Source organism: Tenrec ecaudatus, chromosome 8 (assembly GCF_050624435.1).
Source record: "Tenrec ecaudatus isolate mTenEca1 chromosome 8, mTenEca1.hap1, whole genome shotgun sequence".
Classification (NCBI taxonomy): Eukaryota; Metazoa; Chordata; class Mammalia; order Afrosoricida; family Tenrecidae; genus Tenrec; species Tenrec ecaudatus.
Window position 1 is genome coordinate 85,298,012 of NC_134537.1, and position 15,736 is coordinate 85,313,747.

Consider the following 15,736-nt stretch of genomic DNA (forward strand, 5'->3'; position numbering starts at 1 on the left):
ACTGTGTGGGCATGGCCTTCTCCTGAGGATTCTGGGAACTCCTGTCTTCCTCCCTGGAGGTGGGACACACACTCTCCCTGTGAGACATTCCTGTTGACAAGCCACCTGGAATTACGCTGATGCAGCCAGAACCCTGGAGCTGGAGGAACCATGGAGTGGAGACCCCTCCCAGTGCTGAGATGCTTCCACCACCACTGGATCCACAAGACTTGCTACCCACTGGCCTGCGATCTTCATGCATTTGGCATCATTGCATGTGTTTCACGAGTCTGAAGAGGAATTTATAGATTGGTATCAGATCTATAGGCTAATATCAGACTCAAGGACTTCATCTGGACTGGGTTGGGATGTTTTCCTTAATATACAATTACTCTTTTATATAAAGCTCTTTCTTACATACACGAGTGTCTATGAATTTGTTTATCTGATCAACCCAGACTAACACAGTGTTAAAACTGGAAATTTAAGAGGTATGATATTACAATTAAATGTCCATACAAGGGGGATAATGGAATACTTCCATGAACTTTTTGAAGTTCCCTCTTTCGAAAATACTACTACTACAGTGGAGGGAACTGGAGTTTGATGGAATGTGCTATATTTCTATTTTCAATTCACTCCAGTTATTTGAGTTCATTTAAAAGTTGTTGCTGCCAATATCAGTTCCCTCATCAATATTTGCGAGAGGCAGTTTGGAGGAAAGTACTGAGACTTCATACCTTGAAGATGACAAGCAGGGTGCTCTGGTTTTTCTCTGCAAGATTCGTCTCCCAGCTTCTTTATGATGAAACCGACAATCCCTGTGAAGAAAATCCAAATGTATAGGCCATAAATATAGGGCCATTTGACTCACCCTCATCAGCAGGCACTTGATAAATGATTCAGTGATAATACGAATGCTACTTGCTAACCAAGGGAGCCATCTCCTCCAGACCGTGCCTGGAGAAGGCGTTTTGCAGCTTTGTCTCTTGGAGGAGAACCTTGATGTTCTTCCCAGTGACTTCTGGGCCTCAGGTTCTGCTTCCTGAGAAAGGGACTCGGCCATATCTCCCATGTCTGCTCCCTTCATCCCAGACTTGCTCCCTCCAGCTCCTGAGCATTTATGGAAAATTCTATGGTGTTTGTACCTGCCTCCTTTATATTTTCGGTCAGAACTTTGCAGCTTAATCTTTTGCTTTAATATCTGGCCTTTCCTTCTCCAACTTGATGGCATGCATGTGCCTGCTTTGCCATTGACCCACGACTAAGAGGTCATCCTGCAGGGCAGCCACGCTGAGGAAGAACCCCTTCTCTGCCATCAAACAGAGCATCCTTGGGACCATGTAGCCAGGCTGCTGACTGTGTTGGCCTCAGAAGTCACCTAGCGACAGAAATAGAGGCTCAGAGGAATGGAGACGTAAGCATGCGGTGCCCCCACTTCCCCAGAGGACCTACAAATAGTTCTGTGAGTGAAACATGGTGGAACTGTCGAAAGTTTACTAAATTGCTTGTATGTTGTGAAACAAAACCAGAGGTTTCGTTGTATTTCTTTTTTCATTCCCTTTCTTGGAGGATCATGTAAAAGCAGTGTCTCCCACCCCCACCCCCATCAAAATAGAAGAGCAAAACAAAGGGTGTGAGCCCGCTAAGGACTACACCACCTTCATGGTACTATCACCCCTCAGCAGGCTTGCTGTTCTATACAGCTGAGAATGGTTACAAATATCTGGCAGTATGAGCCCTAAGTTTAGCCATGCAGCAAAATCACCTGGAAAGTGGTTGTTTCTGAAGTACTCATTCATATTCCCTACCGTAGACCTGCCGAGTCATTCCAGAATGGAGTCTACTTCTGCACAGTTCTGCTGGGGTCCCTTGAAGAACCAAGGCTTGAGAATCACTGATTCTGCCCGCTGACCTCAATGAGGCATTCTCACGCCAATGAGGAACGCAACGCCCAGGGAGGTCCCAACGCATCCATTCAGCAGATAGCTGTTGTGGGTTTATGACCCGCCACGCACTGTTCCACAGGCAGAGGCAATTAGCCAGTGTTGGGGGGAACTGCCATTTATGAACTGGAATACCAATTTATGTTTTCAGTGTCACCCAGAGAACAACGCCTATGAATAAACCACAGTCGAAACCCACGTCACAGAGTAGACTTTGACTGATAGCAAGCACCCTAACAGGATAGAGCAGAGCTGCCCCATGGGGTTTCCAAGGCTGCCATCCTTAAGGAAGCAGACTGGCAGGGATTCTAAGGAGACTCCAAGGGAGTGAAAAAAATGGGCTCAACCTGTCAATCCCCTCCTGTGGAGAGCTTAATTACTGCACGGCTAGAGCAGGGAACACAGGAGAAGCACATCCAATAAGGTGCACAGCCAACATGGTGGTGGAGAGAAGTGTGTTAAAGATGGAGGGTAGGCAAAGAGGGTGGGCAGGAGGAAATGTTCGAGAAGGCAAGAAAGGAAACAGACTCCTTTATCTGTCTCTCCCACTCTCAGTTAGGCTCCCTGGTGGTGAAGCGCTTATACATCGGGGCTGCTCACCACAAGGTAAGCAGTGCCCAGCCACTGTTTAGGAGAAAAACGAGGCTTTCTATTTCTGTAACCATGAACCATCTCAGAAACTCACACGGGCAGTTGCAGCCAGCTCTATGGCATTGAGAGTAAGCACTCCCAGTTACACTTGGCACTTTGTGATGCACACCTGGTAAGTCCAGGTGTAGTCGATTTACATTTGAAACTGTGCTGTCTACCTTCTAAGAAGTTGGTTCAACAATCCAGGAATGATACATACCCGACCGTATTCAATCCTGGTTAGAATCCGAGATGTAGACTTCATCTTCTAGAGATGAAGAGAATGAGGTCCAGAGAGGCTAATATGCCCCAGGTCACACAGTGCATGCAAAGGCAGGCCCGATAACTCCCGACTTCTCAAGAGCTACGCACAGTAGGAGGTGCAGGCGCAGGACCCAGATCAGTGTAGGCGCTGCCCTTGGCCTTTGCGCTAGATAGGAATTTGAATTTCCGTGCCTGGCTGCCCCAAGCTGGAGCTCGCTATCCTGTAGGCCTGGCAGCCATCAAACAGGGTTCAGCTTGGGAAGTGTGATGTGGAGAACCATGTGCTGGCCGGGGGTCGGTTGGGTGGAGGGGGGGTGGGGAGGTGAGATAACACTGCTGACAAATGTGGAGTTGCTGCTGCAGGGGCCTGCTCCATTCAAGCAGGAAAATGTGTCACTTCCTTCCGGCTCCTATGTAATCTCTCCGTGGGGGAGGAGGGAGAAGAATTGGAGTCTTCGTGAAAGAATTAGAATGGGCCTGGGTGGGGTGAGGGGGAAGGGCAGGCGAATGTAAAAAGCCAGTCAGAGTGGAAGAGGCGGATTGAACGGGCTCTGGCTACATCCTATTTAAAAGTCCCAGCATATTTTTATTTCTTGGCTCATTTTCAACCTCCCATTCTAGCTAGCAGCATTATCATCCTTTTTTTTTTAAATTCAAGGCTGGAATCTCAGCACATTTACTCCTCCCCCCCACCTCCTTCTCACATAGAAGCTCTCACTCCTCTTGTGGCTGCACTGGTTTTTCTGCAAAGCCGAAACATTCAGAGCTGGCTCTGAACAGTGGCGACTGCTTCCTGGAAGAAATGTACACACACACACACACACACACACACACACACACACACTCTCTCTCTCTCTCTCTCTCTCTCTCTCTCTCTCTCTCTCTACACACACACACACACACACACACACACACACAGAGCCTGATTCCCACAAAGCAGCTATTTTTAAAAGTCCTCATTTGATCAAACAGCGTACTCAGCTATTTCTCCCTCCTCATTTCGGTAGGAAAAGATTGGAAGGTAGGAAAGAGTGGTGTGAACACTGGAGTCTGTACCGGAGCTCCAGTTTTAGAAACAGTCCCCAAGGGGCTTTCTTTAGGCAGATCAGAACCCTGAGGCCCACAGTGGCTCATTGACTTAAAAGGTCTTAGAGAAGAGTCATTACAACTGGGGTCTCCCCTGTGGACTTTGGACTGCTGACAGGAGCTGCACCCAGAAGGGGCTTAATCATGATTCTAGACTTTTCCAGTCCACACGGCTCTTCTGGGCCTGTCACTCACTACGCCTTCCGATTCCTGTTTTGAAAGCTTTTGTGGAGTCTCAGCACGTCTCTTGAAACACATCTTTCCCCAAATAGGCCCACACCTGGGTGTGCTGCTCAAGTCTGCCCTGAGACTCTGTGTTTGCACCGCCTAGAACCTCTTGTTTTCCGAGGCCACTGAGACGTGGGCAACCATCAGTTTCCTTATTTGCCCTGTTCCTTATTTGGAAGCAGCTGAGCTTTCCCCCAAACATGTTGGGACAATTCTAATTGGCAAGTGTGTGTCAACAATTCTAAACTCACGGGCCAGCTCCCATTGTTCACCTTTCAGAGCGGCTCCAGGAGAGAAGCTGGGCGCCTCCCCAGCCCTTGCTCGATACCGCACACGCCCGCCCGGCCCACGGATCAGAAGGAGAATTTCCTGTTCTGCTGACTCATCTCCTGCAATGAGATGGAAGACAAGTTTATATTTTCCTGTCCAGCTTTTAAAGGGAAATGAGATGCTTACACGTTCGGATTTCTTGGAGATAAGAGCAAGTCCTGGCAATTACCTGGCACACAGTAGGGAGAGCAAGTGGCCAGCGCACAGTAGAGCTAAATGAACTCTGGTTGAATGTGTGTGAGATGTCCCCAGTGTGTGGCTCAGAGTGGTGAGCATTCAGGGGGAAGGTGCAAAGCTGGTAGGGATGGGGGTGGGGGAGGGGATAGGGGAGGTGTGGAACTTGGCTCAGGGGGTTTCCATTTCACAGGCAGCCTAATAGCACAGATGGGATGAGACGTGCCTGGGTTTCACTGGTGGGTGGGTAACAATGCAGTAACTTGATTTGGTATCCTATACAGCTTTCCCACCGAGAACAAAAGCATTCCTCTTCTCCAAGCAAAACCTGAATTGAGGGAAGGATGATTCGACTCCCTGGAGGAAACAGCAGGAAATCCGGCAATAGCATTTACATTTTGGAGGTAACAGAGCCAGATTTTTTTGCCATACAGAATTGGAATTTGAAAAAAGAGAGAGAGAAAAGGGGGCCCTTTTAAGATTTGTTCATTGTATCATTTGTGCTTGATACAATTGAATTGTGGATTGTTATAAGATCTGTAAGAGTCTCCAGTAGAATGATTAAAAAAAAGATCTGCTCATTTCAATATAGGTAGATTTGTGCAACACGCACACATACACACACACAGGAGGAGTCTTCAGAAAGGTCATGGAAAATAGGATTAAATAAACAAAAAAATAATAAAAACTTTATTTGTCAACATAAGCTCTATCAGGGCCAAGACATTTTTGTCAGCAAGGATAGCAGACCAACCCTGAAGAACTGGGGCCCATGGAATTTAACCAGGTCAATACAGTCTTTTTGACACCGTTACTGAAGAAAAAAGGGTCCCCTTTAAAGATTTTCTTTTAAACTAGGAAACAAAAAGAAGGCAGAGGAGCCTACTCAGGATTGTCAGGAAGCTGCCTCATGAATTTCCATAGAACTCTTGCCAAACTGCCCTGGTTTCACGAGATGCCATGCAGGGACTTTGCCATGCTGGAGAAGGACTCTCTGAAGAAACTTTCCTGTTTCGTTTTTTTCCTGCTAAAGTTTTGGATGATTTTCTCAAAGCATTTTCATAATAAGCAGATGTTATTGTTCTTTGACCTTCTGGAAAATCAACACACAAAATGCCTTGAACATCAAAACAAAACAAAGAAAAGCTGTTGCCATGACCTTTGCTCTTAAAAAAAAATTCTATTGGCAAACCTTTTGTAGATGGTAGAATTGAATTGTTCAGTCATGTTAAGAAGATGTGTGCAGTCATTTCCACAATCAATTTCAGAAAAGGTTTTCTTCTAACACTCATTGTTGTTAACTCCCCATTGTCCCCATCCTCCCCGCCATGCCCCTATGCAGTGCCTGTCTCTACAGATCTGCCTATCCTGGATTCCATAGAAAGAAAATCATGCAGAGCACACACAGGAAGCAAACAAACAAGCAAACAAACACAATAGCAACGATTAGAGAAAACACTGGAAAACCCCAATCAAAAAGAAACAAAAAATATTAAAAAACGGAAACAACTTAAAATTGATATGACCTTTGCTCTTGACTGGCCTACTTTTGCTTTGACTGGACCACTTCTGGCCCTTGGTAGCCATTACTTTGTCTTCAGGATCGTGCTAGCAGAGCCATGTTGCATCGCCTGTTACTGCTCTCTCAAGAAATGCTTTGTTTTGATTTCACTTAAAAAAAATTTTTTTTTTTTAATAGAAAGCTCTGTTCTTGTCTGCAGTTGATCTAGACGTAACAGCTTGGGCACTCACTGAGCGGAACATTTGCTCAACTTTAATTTTTCAGTCAGAATTATGTAAGCTCACCCAAGTGACACGTCTACGGAGTTGGCTATGGTTTCTGCTGCGAATCACTGGTCCTCTTTCCTTCTTATAACGAGTTATCGACCTTTAAACTGATGATTTATGTGAGATCTTGTCTCAATAAACTTTTTGTGAAGCATCAATAGTTTCACCATTCTGCCTCTCAAGCGCCACCATAAATTTGATGTCTGCTTCAGTTTCAATTTTAGAAGAATTTGTGTTTGTCAAGCTGATGTCTTATCCTTAGTGTCTCCAGTTAGATCCTGTGTAGTCATGTAACCAGTTAGTCAGATTATTTTGATGCAAAAAGTTTAGCAGTCTAGGCATTGTTTTTTTTTCCACAATGCACATTTCCACAAACTTTCTGAACACACACATACCCATGAGAGGTGTTAAAAAACCCTAGTTTGCACCACGTGTTAGTCTGGGTCCTTGAGAGAAACAAATCCAGAGAAACCCACGTATAAGAAGAGTTTTATGTAAAGGTTAAGTGCACATCAAGAAAATATCCCAACCCCGTGCTGCCCAAGCTCACAAGTCCAACATTAACCCATTAACCCTTAGGTCCAACACCAATCCACAAAGTCCTCCTCCATCTCACAAAACACACGCAATGATGCCGACTGCAGGAGGAAAGCCGAGTCAGTGAACATGTAAGCATCTCAGCGCTGGCAGGGGTCTCCACACGGCTGCTCCAGCACCCAGGGCTGCATTGGGGTAGGTCCACATGGCTTCTCAGGGATGTCTTGCAGGAAGTCAGCCTTGCAAGCTGAATCAGGGAACTGCTAAGGCAGCTGCACCCTATCTCTTCGCCCTTCAATTAACCCCACGTGTGTTTATCGGCCAGGTTGGCACAAGAAACTAACTAACTCACACCACTTTAAAACATCAGTTTTAATATCCACAAGGAGCTCAAATCTTGTTTCATTTCAATGTTCTTTGAGCTTAAGGAACAAAGAGAAGTCTGCAGGGGTAGGACAGGGCCATAGGGTGAATAGGGTGAAGTTTCCCAATGAAATTGTCATAGAACAACCCTTGCTAGCCCTGATATCCTGATTTTGGAAGAAAAAACATCTTTGGTGTAACTTCTCTGACCTTATTCTCATCAATTCAGTTTTTAATTTTCTTTCTTCTTTTAATTAAGAAATCATTTTATTGGGGGCTCTTACGGCTCTTATAACAATACATACATCCATTGTATCAAACACATTTGTACATGTTGCCATCATCATTTTCTAAACATTTACTTTCTATTGAACCCTTAGTATCAGCTCCTTTTCCCCCCTCCCTCTTCTGACTCTCGTGACCCCTTGATAAATTACAAATTATTATTATTTTCATATCTTACACCAACTGCTGTCTCTGCCCATGATTTCTGTTGTTCATCCTCTTGGGGGTGGGGGGGTCCCCGGTGAGGTGGGTTATGTGTCAATCATTTTGATCAGTTCCCTCTTCCTCCCCTTCTTTCCCACCTTCCCCCTCCCCTCCTGGTATTGCTACTCTCATTCATGTTCCTGGACTCCATGTGTCGTGATCTCTTATCTCTTATCTGTACCTGTGCACAGGCTCCGGTTTAGCCCCAATTCACAGGCAGGACTGGGGTCATGATAGTGGGGGTTAAGGAAACCTCAAGGAACCAGAGGAATATTGTATGTGACCCTTCTGTGAGGGCATGTTCCATTGTCTACAGATGGGTTTGGGGTCTCTGCTCTGACACCCTTTGTTGAGTGCTTCTTCCATGTGGGCTTGTTTATTCTCTACTAGATGGCTACTTATTTAACTTCAAGCCTTTAAGACCCCAGGCCCTATATCTTTGGATAACCAGGCACCATCAGCTTTCTTCACCACATTTATTTATGCACACATTTTGTCTTCAGTGATTGTGCTCAGACAGTGAGCAGCACAGAATTCCAGGTTCTTAGAACAAAGTGTTCTTGCATTGAGGGAGGGCATGAGCAGAGGCCTAAAGTCTGTCCACTACTTCAGTATATATTGCTTTATAAATATATGTACATAGGTCAATATGTCTATTTTTGTGAATCAATGTATTTACCTATGTAACACCTATGCTTATACGTCTATCCCTAGCTTTGCTTCCTAGATCTTGTCTCTGTTTCCTTTTACCTTCCTCCTGTCCCACCATCATGCTCACCCTTCTTCTGCCTCTGAGTCATTCCCCTCAGCTAGACTGCTGTTGCTCCAACACCTCCAGGAGTTCTACGTCCTCCTCATTGTGGATTTTAATTCCCTAGGGTTTTTAATTTTCTTAAGACTTCTTCACATGCATTTATGAGCTTCCTATGTCATTTGAGAAAAACCTACCAAGTGATAGATTTTGGAATAAGGAAGACTGAAGATGAACTGAATTTTGAATTATGATCTTGAAAGCACCATGGACTAGCAGAAGAATAAACGAATCTGTCTTGAAAGAAGTAAAGCCAGACGACTCCTTAGTGGAAAGACTGCATCCCATATCATTTGGACATATTATCAGGAGAGACCAGACCCTGGAATAGGACATCAGGCTTGGTAAAGTAGAGTCAGCAAAAACGAGGACGCTCCTCAATGAGAGGGACTGACACAGTGGCTGTCACAATGGGGTCAAGCGTGACCACTGGGAGGGTGGGGCAGGACCACACTGGGTGTAGTTGTGTCGTGCAAAGGGTTGCAGCGGCCCTCAACCACCACAACCGCAAATAACCCTTTAAGCCGACTGCTCTGCCTGGAATTGCACTGCCTTAGCAGATCCTTTTGGAAGCCACTGTTTTGATTGGATCTTGTTCTTTTTGATTATATTGATAAACCCAAGACTTGTCCTTGAATACCATTTGTTCCACATAATCATCTTTATGGGTTTCAATCGTCATGCGATGCTTTTGACACCCATTGAGCGGAAAGCCTGCTGAGTGCAAGCTTTCTCAATAAAAACCCTGAAAATCTGAGACCCCAATTTTAGTAGCTGTGTTATCGCTGATAATCCTGTGGCCTTCTCCCACTGGTTTCTTGACTTCAGCCACCACTTCTTCTTTCAACAAGCTCGGTGAGCTTCCCTCTCTTACCTCATCGTCGAAGCCTTCTAGACGTTCCTTAAAACACTTGATTCCTCTGAAAGCTGTGCCTTCCTGTGAACATATTGCATCAAACAAACTCGCTGCCATGGAAATGATGCCAACTAATGCCACCTTATAGGACAGGGTGGAACTGCACCTGTGAGTTTCCAAGCCTGAACTGCTAATGGCCAGAGAAAACCCTGTCTTTCTTTTGAGGAGCAGCGGGTGGTTGTGAACCATGGGGAGCTGCAGCCCAGGGTGCAGCCCCTGTGCCACTGGCTCTCTCAATGATCTAGGAAGATCGCCACCTGAGTTTTGTTAAACACTTGATATTAGCCCTTAATTCAAAATCTTTTTGTTTATTTAAAATTTTTTTAGAGGCACCCTAAAGAGACCAAGACAAATAAATGCATTATGGAGAGAACCTGTCTGCAGCCGTCCACTGATCACAGTCACATGTTTCGCCACATTTTGCTTGCAACATACCCTTTACATGTAAGACATGAAACCCTCTTAAAAAGATTTTGGAGTGTTACAGCTCTTTTAGAATTTGTCTAGCAGGTTTTCTGTTTTTTTTTCTGGAAAACTTAAAAAAATTTTTGGTGAGTGTGCATGTCACACACACACACGTCAAAAAGTGTTGCTACCAGAGTGCCGGTGTGTGTAATTGTTCCAGTGTGCATAGGAGTGGCACAGGTAGAGATTAAACAATAATATCCAACGTTGATAATTGTTGAAGTTGGCTGAGGAATGTCAACAATAAGATTATGTCTGCTTTGTAAAATTTGTCATAATATATATTTTTAAACTAGGATCTTGGTTTTGGCTTTGCCTAATTTTCAGGTTTTCTGTCAGACCTTCTTTCTGTGCCTCAACGTCTTCATTTATAATATAGGACCATCTGAATGTATTACATTTTGGTTCCAGGAGGCTCCGCGTATTTGTGAAACCATGTACAAGAAACTATTTTGTAAATGATAATGTTCTACTGAAATACAGTAATCAGAAAAAGTTCATGGTTATTTAATTGTTTCAGAGTGAGTAACCTGAAAATTCCCTTCTCTGCCCCAGAAGTAATAATGCCCATTTTTCATAGGAATTCTGTAACTATCACATGCTAACGTTTTTTTTTTCTGGGAAATTTTAAAAATAACTTGGAATTTCTAGGCCAAGGGACTTTTCAAAGTCTAGGGAACATCCAGTGGGGTGCAACTTAGGAATGTCTCTTTTGAAAGCAGCCTTCGGATGGCAGAGGACCCTCCTGGGGATTGCAGGTGGGTTCTGATTCCACAGGTCTGCTAAGGGACCTGAGATTCTGCATTTCTGACAGGCTCTCATGAGAGAGAGACTGGTGGTGCTGGTGTAAAGACACACATTGAGTACAGAGCCTCTGGGGAATCCATAACAGTGCCTAGGAATCTCATTATAAATCATAAGATTAATTTCAAATACATGCCGCAAAGTCGTAAAGCCCATAGAATTCTATGAATCAAAGCAGTAGTTTTTAAATGTCCTTCAGGAAATAAATATTCCCCATGAGAATCAATGGACACTTTCTCAAGGGAAGGCACGTTTTTATCAGTGCACCCACTGTCATCAAGCCACTTCTGACTGGTGCTGGCCCGTGTTGGGCTTCTGAGGCTGTTCCATCTTTGTGGGAGCATCGAGCCCCCTCTTTCTCCCTTGGAGCAGCCAGGGGTTTGACCCCCCCCCCCAACCTTGTAGTGAGCAGTCCAGTGCTTACCCGACAGAGTCACCAGGGTTCCTTTCTAGAATCTAGAGTACGTACAGACTTCTTTCTAGAATCCAGAGTACGTAGAGACTTCTTTCTAGAATCTAGAGTACGTACAGACTTCTTTCTAGAATCTAGAGTACGTACAGACTCTTCTGTGCCACCCAGCTGCTGCCTCCAACGTGAAAATGACATGTTCATACCAGCAGACAGACAGCCCGCGACAAGAACAGCAGATCTCAAAGGATCTTCCTAGCTCCATCTTTTGTAAGCAAGCATGGAAAACACCTGCAGGGTTCTCACACATTTTTCTTGGTTTGTCTACTTTTGGGTTCGCAGTGAGAGGGGAAGAGGTTTACTTGACAGATGCATGAATTAAAGTTTGGGGCAATATTACATAAAGCTCCGCCTTTATTTTTAGTTTTCAAAAATATTTTATTGTGAATTAGGTGAAGGTTTACAGAGCAGATCATGTTTATACATCCAGCAATTCCTGCACATTCGGATTCAGCACATCCGTAATAACCCGCTCGGGCACCATCGCGCATCCCACTTCCTCCCTGTGTTGCCTGTCCTATTCTCCCTCCTTTCCTAACCTGAAGAACTTTGCTCTGGGGTAAATGCTGCCCTTTCGATTTTAAATGGCTGAGAAGATGGTTAGAAGACACAAACATGATTTCAGTTCCCGACTTGAAGGTGAAAGAGCATAGTCTCTGGAGTCTCCCCTCCTGTCTCTAGAGGACCAGTAAGTCTAGACTCTTTTGTAATTTTGAATTCTCTTCCATATTTTTCTCCTACACTATGCACGACCTTCCAAGCTGATCCTTTACAGAGCCAATGGGAGTGGTAGCCAGACATCAAGTAGTTCTTCTGGTCTTGGGTTGCAAAAGTACTTCCTGTAATATTTGGCAAGGCGTCCTGCTGGTGTTATGGGTTACAACACCAAGGTTGGCAGTTTGAATCTGCCATCCACTGCTTGGGATGGTTTTTGCTCCCATAAAGATTTAAAGTCCCAGAAACCCCTAGGGGCAGGTCTACTTTGACTTATAGGGTCACTGTGAGTCAGGATGGACTTCATGGCAGGGGGTTTCATATGTTTAATCTACTCGAATGTGGTTGCCAATCAGGGAGACTCCCTGTACAACGGCCCAAACACTGCCCAGCACTGTGCCAGTCTCACAATCGGTTTCATGTTTGAGCCCCTGGTTGTGGTCCCTGTGGCCATCCATCTCCTCTCTTTTGCTGACCTTCTGCTCCACCAGGCACGATGCTCTTTCCCGGGGACTCGTCTCTCCTGATGAAGGGTCCACAGTATGTGAGATGAAGTCTCAGCACTCTGGTTTCCAAGTGACATTCTGGCTGTATGTCCTCCAAGACCGATTTGCTTGTTCTCAGGGCAACCCACGATCCTTTCAGTGTTCTTCGCCAACACCACACTTGTCTGGTCTTCTTTATTCATTGTCCAGCTTTGGGACTCAGATAGGTTTTTGAAAGGACCTTGATTGGGTTAGGCACACATGAGTCTTCAAAGTGACATTCTTGCTTTTGGACACTTTAAAGAGCCTATTACAATTGCTCAAACTCTTGTTTGGAGGGACTTAAGGTGCAGCGATTAGGCACTAACCCCAAGGTGGGTCATTGGAACCTATAGCTGGTTTGGAGAGAAAAACCCAATAGTGTACCTCTGTAAAGATTCACAGCCATGGACACTCAGTGGTGGCAGTTCTACTCACGCCTTTAAGGCCACTATGAGTTAGAATCAACTCGATGTTATTGGGTGTTTGGTTTTGGCTTAGTCCCTTTGTTAGGCAGCTTAGCCTAGGGAATTGGGAAGTCCATTTACACATGCCCAGGAGAGCCAGCATAGGACAAAGCTGTCGGATGGGCGTTACACCTGGAGCAGCCCACCTGGACCAGGTGATTGCAATTCAGCCAATGGGATCGACCTGGGGTCGTTCACCATGCCTCCCCCGGGAACCCTTGAAAAGGCAGGGACCTGAAGGGAGAGGGGCTTGCTTGGGTGGTCTGGTCGTCTTCGTGGGAGGAGAGAGATCCTTGCATGACCTGGGACAGTCTCTGCCAGGCCGCATGGTCAGAGGAATCCTATGGGTGCCGCGTAAAACCTGACGCTTCTTTGAACTTTCATTAAATTCACTTGGATCACGAGCCCGGCTTAGGCGTGAAATCTTTCTTGCGCGGAGCCAAGGACCGAGGCTGACATTTAGGCCGGAGAGAGAGACCTAACAATTACACTCTTTAAAAAATTATTTTTGTTATTATGTTCTTGGAAAGAACTGATACTCATTCACTTATAGAGATAACCTAGAATCAGTGTTGCATGAAGTTTCCTAGTGTCACTCCAAAGTAGGTGAGAAAATGGCGTGTGGCCACATCTGGCCTCACCTGGCTGCACACCAGGCCAAGGCAGAGGTCAGACATACCTCCGCCCTCCATCCATCTCTTTCCCTATTTTGCCACCAACCTTTCCACCCACGGCACTCTACTTTTCTGCTGGGCTCTACAATCTGTTTTAATGGCCACATAAAACTCAGAGACAATACTCACCATGATGGGGGCTTTTTAGGACGTTAACAGGTCACCCCAAGCCAGCATCGGAAAACAGTAAGGAGATTGTCTTGGATCTTCAGCAGCAGCCAAGTGTCTCTTCTCCCTGAGAAGCCACACAGCACCTTGGCCTGTGCCTCTGGGGGCCAGGAAGCTCCCCACCCCCCCACTCTGCCTCACAGTCTCACAGCCTGAGGGACTCTGCTCTGTCTCATGGTCTCCTTCCCTAGGCCTGTGGCTTCAGTGTGGCCTAGACACTTCCCACAGGGATTTCAAGTGTGCGTTGCTGGTGGCTCTTCTCTGATGGTCCCAGGAAATCTCTCTCTGCCTCTGGCTTGGTTCTCTTCTACACAGAGGGAGGAGGCCAGTGACGCAAACCGATCAATCCCCTCCCGCCGTGTTTCACATAGTCTACTTGCACAGTCCCACCCGATCATTCGGTGAGCCTCACAGAGATCCAGGAACATATTTCTCTTCCCTGCAACATGGATTTTATTTAACTTGAGAGTTGTGTAGGGTCAAGTTTTAGCTTCTGTATGTGTGCATGCATACATGCACATGTATGTGTGCATGTGCACGCCATGTGTCTGGGTTTTATTTGCCAAGACTGGTACTTAACCATCTTTACATGATCCACATTATTTAATCTTATACTATTCCCGATATGTTATGACACAAAAACAAATACAGACACCTCAGACATTAGCAAGCCATTGCTTTAAAGTCATGATCCAGGCTTGCTCTATTTGCCGCCCCCTCACGTTCCACCCAGTTGTATAGGAGGTGAAGTCTTGGCTGTGATTCCTGAGTGGGTGAGTTGGTTTTCTTATGGTTTCTGTCCCAGGCCACCCTTTCCATGTGCAGTCTCCACCCCTGTCCGGAATCACAGTGGCATCATCTCTATGAATAAGGACATATTCACATCTCTGGCTTCCTCCCAAATGTCCTTCGATTCCTGCCAGAAGGAATGAGAATAAATGAGGATCCGTCTTCCTGGAAATAGTCTTATTTTTATCACCCTGAATGCTAATCCTCAGAGGAAGCCAGGCCAGAGTCCCAGGGAGAAGAGTGTGATGGAGGGTGGTGAAAGAGCGCAGACACTGAGTTCTAGGCTGGTGGGTGTGCCCCCAACTGTCCCTGACAGGACCATCTCCCTGCTGCGCCCAGGGGCTGCATAGAGCCGGACCCTTCGGAGACAGATGCTCACTAGTCATTTGTTACAAAAGATGAATGAATTGTCCCATGTGACCGCGGGCAAACCGCCGAACCTCCTGAGACTTCAATTCCCTTCTCTGTAAGATGAAATCCTGGATGAGAAGGGTCTCTGTTTTTCCTCTCGGCTTGAGGGTTTTGTGATTTGGGAGAGAATTTTCTAAATTTAACGTTTTCGCTCTATGCCAGCATGTTCTGGGTAGGGAAGCATTCCAAGAGCACAGTTTTTAAAGTGTGTCTTCTCAGAGAAACAAGAAGTGTTTTTCTCCTGAGAGTAACACTTAGACAAGGGGGTTGGGCAGGAAAAGGAGCAGATTCGTGGAGATTAATCATCGCCCTAGAAGGAGCCTCCCGACCACTGCTTGTCACTAACTCAGTACACTTTGGAGACATCGAGAATGTCTAGGCAAGGAAGACGGGAAAATGCTGTATTGAAAGCCCCTCCTTGAAAAAGAATCAACAATCAAACCCTTGCCCTTTCCCATAAGGATAATGCATGTGTTCGTGTAGGTAGGAGCCCAGGGAGTGTATAGTAGTTAAGCACTCAGCTACTGATGCAAAGGTCGGCAGTTTGAATCTACCTACCTTGGTGAGGAGAAAGATGTGGCAGTCTGCTACCGTAAGGGCTAAACCCAAACCAAACCTGTCCACTCGTGTCACCCAGAGACTCTTACCACCACCACCACCCAACCCAGTCTTGTTGAGTCAGTTTCCACGAGTAGTGAGTGATCCTTGAC

The 15,736-nt window shown here is 45.7% G+C and overlaps 1 non-coding gene across 1 annotated transcript; it reads left to right on the forward strand.

Annotated features, from left to right (window-relative positions):
• Positions 1–10,017: 10,017 nt before the first annotated feature.
• Positions 10,018–10,081, forward strand: LOC142455762 (U7 small nuclear RNA). Its single transcript, XR_012785899.1, has one exon. It is a non-coding gene; the product is annotated as a U7 small nuclear RNA (small nuclear RNA).
• The last annotated feature ends 5,655 nt before the right edge of the window (positions 10,082–15,736 follow it).